This window comes from Phalaenopsis equestris, unplaced genomic scaffold (assembly GCF_001263595.1).
Source record: "Phalaenopsis equestris unplaced genomic scaffold, ASM126359v1 Scaffold000002, whole genome shotgun sequence".
Classification (NCBI taxonomy): domain Eukaryota; kingdom Viridiplantae; phylum Streptophyta; class Magnoliopsida; order Asparagales; family Orchidaceae; genus Phalaenopsis; species Phalaenopsis equestris.
Window position 1 is genome coordinate 21322293 of NW_018164444.1, and position 9079 is coordinate 21331371.

The following is a 9079-nucleotide window of genomic DNA, read 5'->3' on the forward strand; positions in this document are numbered from 1 at the left end:
AATGAGTTCCATACCTTCCATACCTTCATTTAGACTGTGGGAAGCCTCTTTACCACCCGTAGGTTACCTCCTCCGAGAGATTCACGATCATCCAATAGAGGCATCTTAATTTAGTTGTATTTGTTGTTTTGTGTGATGTTTGTGATTAAATTTTGAGTTGTCTTATATTTTGGATGTTGTGGCGGTGAATTTTAACTTGGTTGATTTCAGTGTTAGTTTTGGTTTTGTGGCTATCCTAGCAGTTTTGGTTTTCATGCAGGGTGACATCGTTGTTTAGCAAGCAAGTTTATAAGCATGAAAGTACAGTGTGGAAAGTATAGAAAAAGGGCGGTACTGTAAACTGTAAAACCGTACCTGACGAGTCTTCTCGTTCCACCACCTGAAAATCAAAAATTCATGTAAGGGAATTTTATATAGAGTGAGAAAAATAAGATTCTGGTGATCTAATAAATCCTAAATCACATCTTGGTGGGACCCTATTAGTTTGATTAAGGATAATTTTTGTTAAGCAAAACATACTATGTTTATAGACCTCTGAGGTATCCAATAGGTCAGGAGAAAAAGGCAGGTCCATGCTTTCTCCTCACCACCTAGTGAAAAGCCTTGAGCTTATTTAAACTTATTACATTGCTTAATAATTCATCCAGTAAATATCTCTAATGCTCAATGAACATTGATGTTTCAATTATCCCTAAGAGTAGGGTAATTATCATTTAGAGGTGTTCAATTTTGGTTTTAACTTGGGCTTGTAGTGTTTCAGAGGTGTTCAATTTTTATTCACTTTTCTAATCCTCATTTAATCAAATTTGATTTAGCTTAAGTCACTACTAAGCCTTTAAGATCCTGGTGGATGTCTTAGTCATTTTGAAAGAGACTAAATTTTAAGTGGTAATAATTCATCATAAAAACATTTGAATGTCACTTGAACACCAGATAGGGGTATTAAATTAGTGAGTTATTAACACTCAAAACATTACCCCTAAGCCCAGGATCATTTAATTTGGTAGACTCCCAAATTTTAATAATCTAGGAAATTTTATATTTATCGTTTAATTGGAAGAAGTGAGATTGGTTTCTACCAATTAATCTCTTGTGTTTCAATCATCCAAATATGTTAATTAAGATCAAAAGTTTCCCATTTCTCTTTCTTGAATTAAGCCTAAATGTTAATTAAGGCTAAATTTCTAAAATTACACTTTCGCCCCTAAGGCTCTAATACTTCATAATTCATCAAATTTAATTCAAATGACTTTGGAATTTGCACCACACCTCAATCATGGGTTAATTAAGACATCAGAGGAGAAAATGTGAATTTTCAAATTTTAATTTAATTTATATATTTATTTATATGCAATAATAAGAGTTTTCAAACAAAATTCCATAACTTGACGAAGGCAAAGCCTTATCACTTAAAACTTTTACTGGAGGTAGACTTATACTAGAGGAACAATTAGACCAAATTTCTTGATTTTTTGAGTTTTATTTTAATTATTATAATTATTTCAAATTCTAGAGTATTTATTAATTATAAAATATTTTAAATGTGAAAAATTAATTTTCACATTTTTATTAAATATCTCTGATACCAAAGAACCCAAAAAAATAAAATTCACATTTTATTTTATTTTTATTTGAATTGTTAGAATTATTTTAGTGAAAATACATTTTTAGCCTTTAAAAATTATTTTAATCTTTAAAATTTATTTTAATCTTTAAAATTCTTCAAAATTCAAATATCTTCACTTACAAAATCAGGAAAATATTCCAGTTGTTCCTAAGTGCTTAAAAAATAATTTAAAACATTTTCATGAATTTTATTATTTTTGTGATTTTTATTGTTTTTTAATTCTTTAAATATTAAAGAAAGGCTTGAAATGGAATTTTTACTTTAATTACAAATTTATTTTTAGAAAATTCATCTAATCATAAAGAACTTCAAAAACTAATTTTTATAATTTTTTGAGTTATATTTTAAGTGTTAAAAATCATTTTAGTGTTAAAAATAACATTTAACTTAAAAAATTAATTTGAGTTATCAAAAGAGCTCCAAATATTTTGAAATTTTTATGGGGAGTTCTCTGAAGTTTGAATCTTAGAAGAGATTAAAAATTAAGTCATTTAGATATATGTGTTTCCCAAAATTAATTTTCTTTACATTTTAGGGTTTATGAAAATTAAGTCCATTTTTATTGACTTAACTCATGGAATACTTTCCAAATGGTTCTCTGGCCACAATAAACCTTCCAAATTTTTCTTGGAATTTTCTAAGCAACATGCTAATTATTATGATTAATTTATGCAAATAATAGACATAAACTTGAAAAATATGGATCTCTGTCTACAAATCTCCTCTGACTTTAGCAAAATCAGAGAATGTTCTATAAGACAGAGGCAACAACATGCCAAAATTTCAAGCCATAGTCAAATGTCTGCATGCATGGAGAATTAAAAGACTCAAAACAGTGTTTAATTAATTGAAAATAAAATATGCATCACATAAACTTAAAATTATTTTCACAATGTTCTCCTTTGTTCACTGAGTAAGAGGGTTATTTTATTTTATTTTTGTGATTTTTTTACACCAAGATATGAATTTTTGAAGTTAGGGATCATTTTCTAATTTGATTAATTCTATATTTATCTATTTAAATGCACTGCGCCACCTCATCTTATGCACCTCCGAACGGCTATGCGGCACGCTCTCATTCGTTGTGCTTTCCACATTGGCATGCCTTGCGGCCAGCGGTTCATGCACCAAGAGTTCATCCGGCTAGATCTCATCCGTTAACAAGACAAACGCGCGATCGAACGGCTCCCCATCATCATCCCCAAATAGGCTAACCTGAGAACGACCCACACTAAAACCTTAAGATCTCCCTCTAAACTCAATCAAATCTCATGGGGTTTGATCCTATGGAGATCCTATGGACTCAAATTTTTGTATTGACTAGTAGAACATATCCATGTGGTAAACATGCCATTAAATTAATTCTAATTAAATAGAGAATCAAAATAGTCTCTGGAAGAGGGGAAGTTCAATACATTTGCTCTGAGAAGGGAAGCTTCAATCAGAGGTGCTCGGAACATTCGTGGAGGTCCAAGGAGGCTAAGGATTGATCTTCTGGATGTGGTGAAAGGTCTAGACCTAAATTCCATTAAGGCCGGATTTGGGCGATGCTCTTAAGCTATCTTAGAGGCTCTGTATGCGGGGGATTTAATAGGGCTTTATCTTAGTTCTGTGTGTTGATGGTGTGGGTGAGTTTAATTTCGATTTGGTGCACTGTGGAGGTGTGGTGGAGAATGTCCTCTCTCCGACAAGGATTTGTGCTCAAAAATTGAACTCTTGCAAGGGGAATTAGGGCAATAGAGTGGTTGGGTTGCATTGTGGAGGTCTCAAGGAAGCTCAGGTAGTGATTTCAGAGGGTATCCTTAAGAAATTTTCAACACACCTTCCATGTCCATGGAGGCAGAGGCTTTATAAAAATGGCATAAGGTGGGTCTATGGGCCTATTGAGGGTGTAAAATGATGCTTATTTGGAGGGCAGAGAAGCTCTAAATTTAAAATGGCATGAGGTGGCCTCAAAGTTTGAATTGGGTTTAAATTTTGGGTGGTGGCTCAAGTTTTGGGCTACTCCGGTGACTAGGTCGGCCGACCAGGCTAGGAGAGGTGGCCAGGAGGCCAGGTGAGCCAGGGGAATCTGTCACAACAATTAATTTGGGGAGGTGTTTAGTTTTGGCAAAAATCCCTTAGGCTTAAATAATTTTGTATGTAAATACCTTTATTTTTGGGTCCATGGCTCATTTGGGTGGTTCTATGGGGCTTAGCCTGGTCAACAAGGTCGAAAATTTAGTTGTGGTGGTTTTTGGTTGGCCAATTTGGCTAGATTGGGTCAACTTTTGGTGAAGGGGACCATGTAGGTCAATTTGGCTAAAGCATGGGTTTGGGCTAGGCTAGCGATGACCTTGAGCCCAATTGATTGATCAACATTATGTATATGATTGTAATGAATATTTTTGGTGAAGGATTGAAGTGATTTTGAGTTCAATTGGGGTTCAATTTGAGGGATTTTGGAATTTTTGTCACTTTGGGCATGTTGGGCTAGACTTGGGTCTAGATTGGGCTGGGCTTGGGCCAAGTCCAAATTGATTGTTGATAATGGTCAATATGAATGTCTTGAAGAGTCTTAAACATAAATTGGGTGTCAATTTTGGGGCTAAGGCAATCAACTTGGTGGAATTTTGAGACAAGGCCAATTTAGGGAAAAATTGGGGCTTCTTTGACTTAGATCAAAATTAAATGAAATTAAGGTCTCACCAAGGCCAATTTATGGTCAATTTTAATGTCTAGGAGTGTTATGAAGAGTTTTCAACAGAAATTGTGGCAAATTGACTAGGCTATAGGTTCAATTTTGTGAGATTAAGTCATATGGCCAAATTGGGGGTTTGATTTAGATCAAAATTGGGCTCAAAACATCAGCCAATTGAGCTTGGATTTAGTTTAGATTGGTCATATCAAAGGTGAATCAGATTTTAGAATTGAAATTGTGGGATATTAGGACCAAATTGAGGATATTAGGACCAGATTGATGGACATTTGAGGTGAATTTAGGGAAATTAGGCCTTTAAACCCAATTTGGGGGTTTTGGTCAAAATAGTCAAATTGGTCAAATTAGATGATGTGGTAGTTGAGAAAAATGAAATTGGGAATATTTAAAAGGTTTTGGGATTTTTTGGAATTTTTGAAATTTTAGGCTAGGTATTTTGGTAATTTGGCAATTTTTTGGTGATTTTGGGTAATTTTGATGTTTTTAAAAGGTTTGAAATGATTTTTGAACAAATTTGGGTATTTTGGGTAATTTGGTAATTTTGGCCAAATTTAGGTTTTCAAGGGTACCTAGGTAATTTGGAGGAGTTTAGTGGAAAAAGGCCGAGTGGAGTATTTTTGGAAGAATTAGGGAGCTAACCATCATAAATGAGCTATGGAACAATGGAAACCCCATTTGGGTCTTCTATGTACTGGTCTTAGCTAAACCCTAGCCTAGAGCCAGTAGGTTTAAGGGACCATCTACATGACAAAGGATTAAGGGATCAAAGTGGATCAAAGTGAAGAAATTTTGGGTTTGTATTTATGAGTGATTGTGAGTGAGGTGAGTACCTTAGCTCTAGACTAACACCCAGGGTCAACCCTTAGGTCAAGCAGTCCTATGGGAACTCTCCTTGGGCACCCCCATAATGACCCCACCTACAAGTGCTAGAGGTTAGGACCACTATATGGAACTTCAAGTTGAGTAAAGAGGAGTTTGGAATTTCTAATTGTGAGGGTTCCTTTTCTAGTTTTCTAGGAATAGTAAACAACAAAGTCCTATGGCTAGACCCTAGGCTACTAAAGAGAAAAAACTAGACCTCAACCAAAAGTGAGGTCAACACATGTTGAACTCTCCTCTGCTGATATTCATCATTATATGCATTCCTTGCTTCTATCTCGTGTATATTAATGTGTATATTAATGATGTCATATTGTTGAATCATGAGCTGGTCCATAATACCTAACAATGATGCAGAACTAGAAGTAGATGCCTCTGCAGCAAATGTATAAGACCTATCCCTTCTTCCACTTCTAAACTCAACAAACAATTCCACTCTTTGAATCATGCGCCTCCGAACCAAATTTTAAGGTTGTAATCTCTCTTCATTTCTATGGGATTCAAGTCATGATTGTTCATATAAAGTAAAAATTAGGGAAGGATATCCCAAGCCTCCAGCAGTAGTATTACCAGCGAAACTCTGAGCATGATGAACTATAAGCGCACCAACATGAATTGTCTTCATGTTCTGAATGCAATAATTTAACACAGCTCGATCCTTTGTAACATCAGCAAGATGATTTGTAGGTAAAAGTCTGGTAGAGATGCAGTGATGCCATTCTTTAGACTGAATCATCAAAATGGAAGTGAGGAAGTTAACTATTGTGTTATTCTTTATCTTCCACTCCCCTCTTCCATCAGTAAGAAAGGCAATGACTTCTTCCAGTGATGAATCAGTGATAACAAAAGCAGCATATTCATCATGGAAGACATTCCTTACCCCATACAAAGCATTAAACCTTTTAGAGGTAAAATCAACTTGTGTCCCTCTCACCGAAATATGATTTTCTGAAGTGAACCATAGGTTGGCATAGAACTCCCGAACCATCGGGACAATCGCTACAATAGTGAAGTAGCAAATTCGCTCCAAATCTCTAGTGAGAATCAACCTTTCAACCTCGCCTCCCGGGTTCGCAAATGCCTTTTCTTGGATCAATTTTCGGGTCTCAATTTGTGTATTGTATTAGTGTTGGGCCTTGAAATTAACGAACTTTCAAAAATCAAATTAGCCCGACGTTCTTCCTCTTTTTGTGCGGGGAGCCATTGGTGATTCTACGAAAATCTAAATAAATTCTAAATAAATTACTAAATTGTAAATCTAACTCCCTAAGCAAGATTATTTGGTAAGAAACTTTTCACCATGAGTTTTATTCAAGCATTTTCATCAAAATTCTTATTTTTGGATCTCCTAAAATCCATGGTGAAAATAAGAAATTTCTAAGTTAAAGTGAAGCTTTTACCAAGAGAAGATGAAATCTGTGATTTTTATCCTCTAAATCCTTCTCCTTAGCCTACAATGTGATGCCCTAGACTAAAGGTTGGAGGTGGAAGACAACTAAGCGACAAAAATGGAGGTTTTCATGCATTTTCGTGGGTTTCTTTAGCCAATATGGCGTGTTCAGACCTTTGGCACATCATGCGCCAAATGTGGCGCATCATGTGCTAAGGCTCTCTAAGTTGGCGCATCATGCGCCAATCTGGCGCATCATGCGCCAGACCGTATTTTTGCCACATCTCAGTTTTTGTAAAAATCTACTTCGTACCGCTTTATGTCAACATCTATTTGACTCAAATAAACCTTTCTAAGCATAATTAAACATCAAAATAACACCAAATTTATACAAACAACACAAAAATCATATTTATATATGAAATCTGCGTTATTACAAACTAACATTTTTCAAGCCAACACATAACAAGTTCAGTGTTCTAAAGCAAACCAACGTCCTAATATAGAAATATAAACATCAAACTAAAAAGCAATAAACATAGATAGTGCAACAATATAAAGTAAAGGTAATCAAACTTAACAAACTAAAACAAACAATACTAGACAAAATGTTTCATGCTTAACTCAACTTTAAACATCTTCTTCACTCTAGTCCTCCTAGGTATCTCCCATAGACTGGTTGTGCACATAAAGATTGTAGAAGGGCCTAAATGAAAATTCATCAGTTGAATTTTCCTCCTCAATCCATGCATGCATCTTGAACATACATACCAGACCATCTTCAATACGCCCTGTATATTCATAATGTTCCATGAGTCTCCAATTCAGGTGATCCAACATTTCATAAATATTCTCAATTGCATGCATAAAATTATGCACTTCTTTCTCTATCTTCTTGATTCTCTTTGAAAGTGAACTCGAGTTGTAGTAGGGCTGAATAGGTGATGAATTCAGGGATCCTTGATCCATTAGTATATTCATATCATTTTTATCTCCAATTCCAATGCAACTGCAGTAGACTTTAGGATCCATCGGCTTCCAAGGCAGTAGTATTTTCTCCAAAATTTCATAAGGTACTTGCAATTGACTGCAGAGTTGAAAAATAGTAGATGGATGTCCCAGTCCAATTGCAGATCCATTCGCGATCAAACCAAAAATTGATTTTACAATTATGGCTCCAATATCAAAGGGGTTTCCAGTTTAAATATAATAGTTCAGGATAACACTCTCCTTAGTGACCTTACTAATTTTCATAATAGTCAGTACTTTCGAGGAAATGAAGAAAGGTCATGCCTTTAAAGTAGGATTTAACAATGATGCAGAAAAACTCACATTCCCATCATCTCGGGCTTCCCAATTAGCATCTTCATCCATAAGGCATGACATTTCTTCATTGTGGCCGACAGACACATTCTCAATCATAAACATTTCATTGATTCTTGTATGAGTGAACTGCACAAACCTGCCTCGCACGTACATCATTCCTCGGTTGATCCCATGAAGATTTGCATAACATTCTTTCACCATAAGGACAACTACAACAGTAATAGTTTAGCAAAGCACTTCTCAATGCCTCTACGCAATAACTTCTTTAACTCTAGTATTCTGCGTGTTGAATCCTATATTCACAAATTCCCTCTCTTTGATAAGCCTTTTCTTCATTATAACTCAATCATGCAACTTCTATGCATCAATACTGATGAAATTTCTTTGGTTGAAATTTGTAAATCTAGTGGAGTTTCTAAAGTGGGAAGCCATATGAATGAAAAGTGGTGACTCTTCCTTTGTTTTCCCCCCTAAAGTGACTCTTCCTTTGTAGTGGTGACTCTTCCTTTGTTTTCCCCCCTAAAATATGTCTTGGAGTTAGTTTTTAGGAGTTATTTGAAGGTGTCCCCGCCAAAAACTAGCATTTGAAATGTTTTGAGTCATTTTCGTCTCTGCGGCACATCATGCGCCAGCTCTTTAGAATTCAGCACATCATGCACCAGTTCTAAAATTTTGGTCGTTTCGATTTTGATCAAATAAATACTCATTCTTTTCATAATATTAGGCAAACAAAGATGTTTCTAAACATTTTTCTCAAATACATGGATTACATAAAGACATAAACATACATATAAGATTTTAAACAAAAACCCAAAAATCAAAGTAAACAACAATACATATGGGTTGCCTCCCATTAAAGCACTTGCTTTAATGTCGTCAGCCCGACATTCTCAGTCTCATTCTGGGTGATCGAACATGATAGTCTCTTTAGCATTTCGTCTTTGACCAGACCATCAAGATAAGGTTTCAATCTGTGCCCATTCACTTTAAATAATCTTCTAGTTTTAGCATCTTCAATATTGACTGCTTCATAGGGATAGACTTTTATAACTCTGAATGGCTCTTTCTACCTAAACTTCAATTTTCCAGGAAATAAATTCAATCTTGTCTTATATAATAAAACTTCCTATCCAGGTTCAAATTCTCTTTTTATTATCTT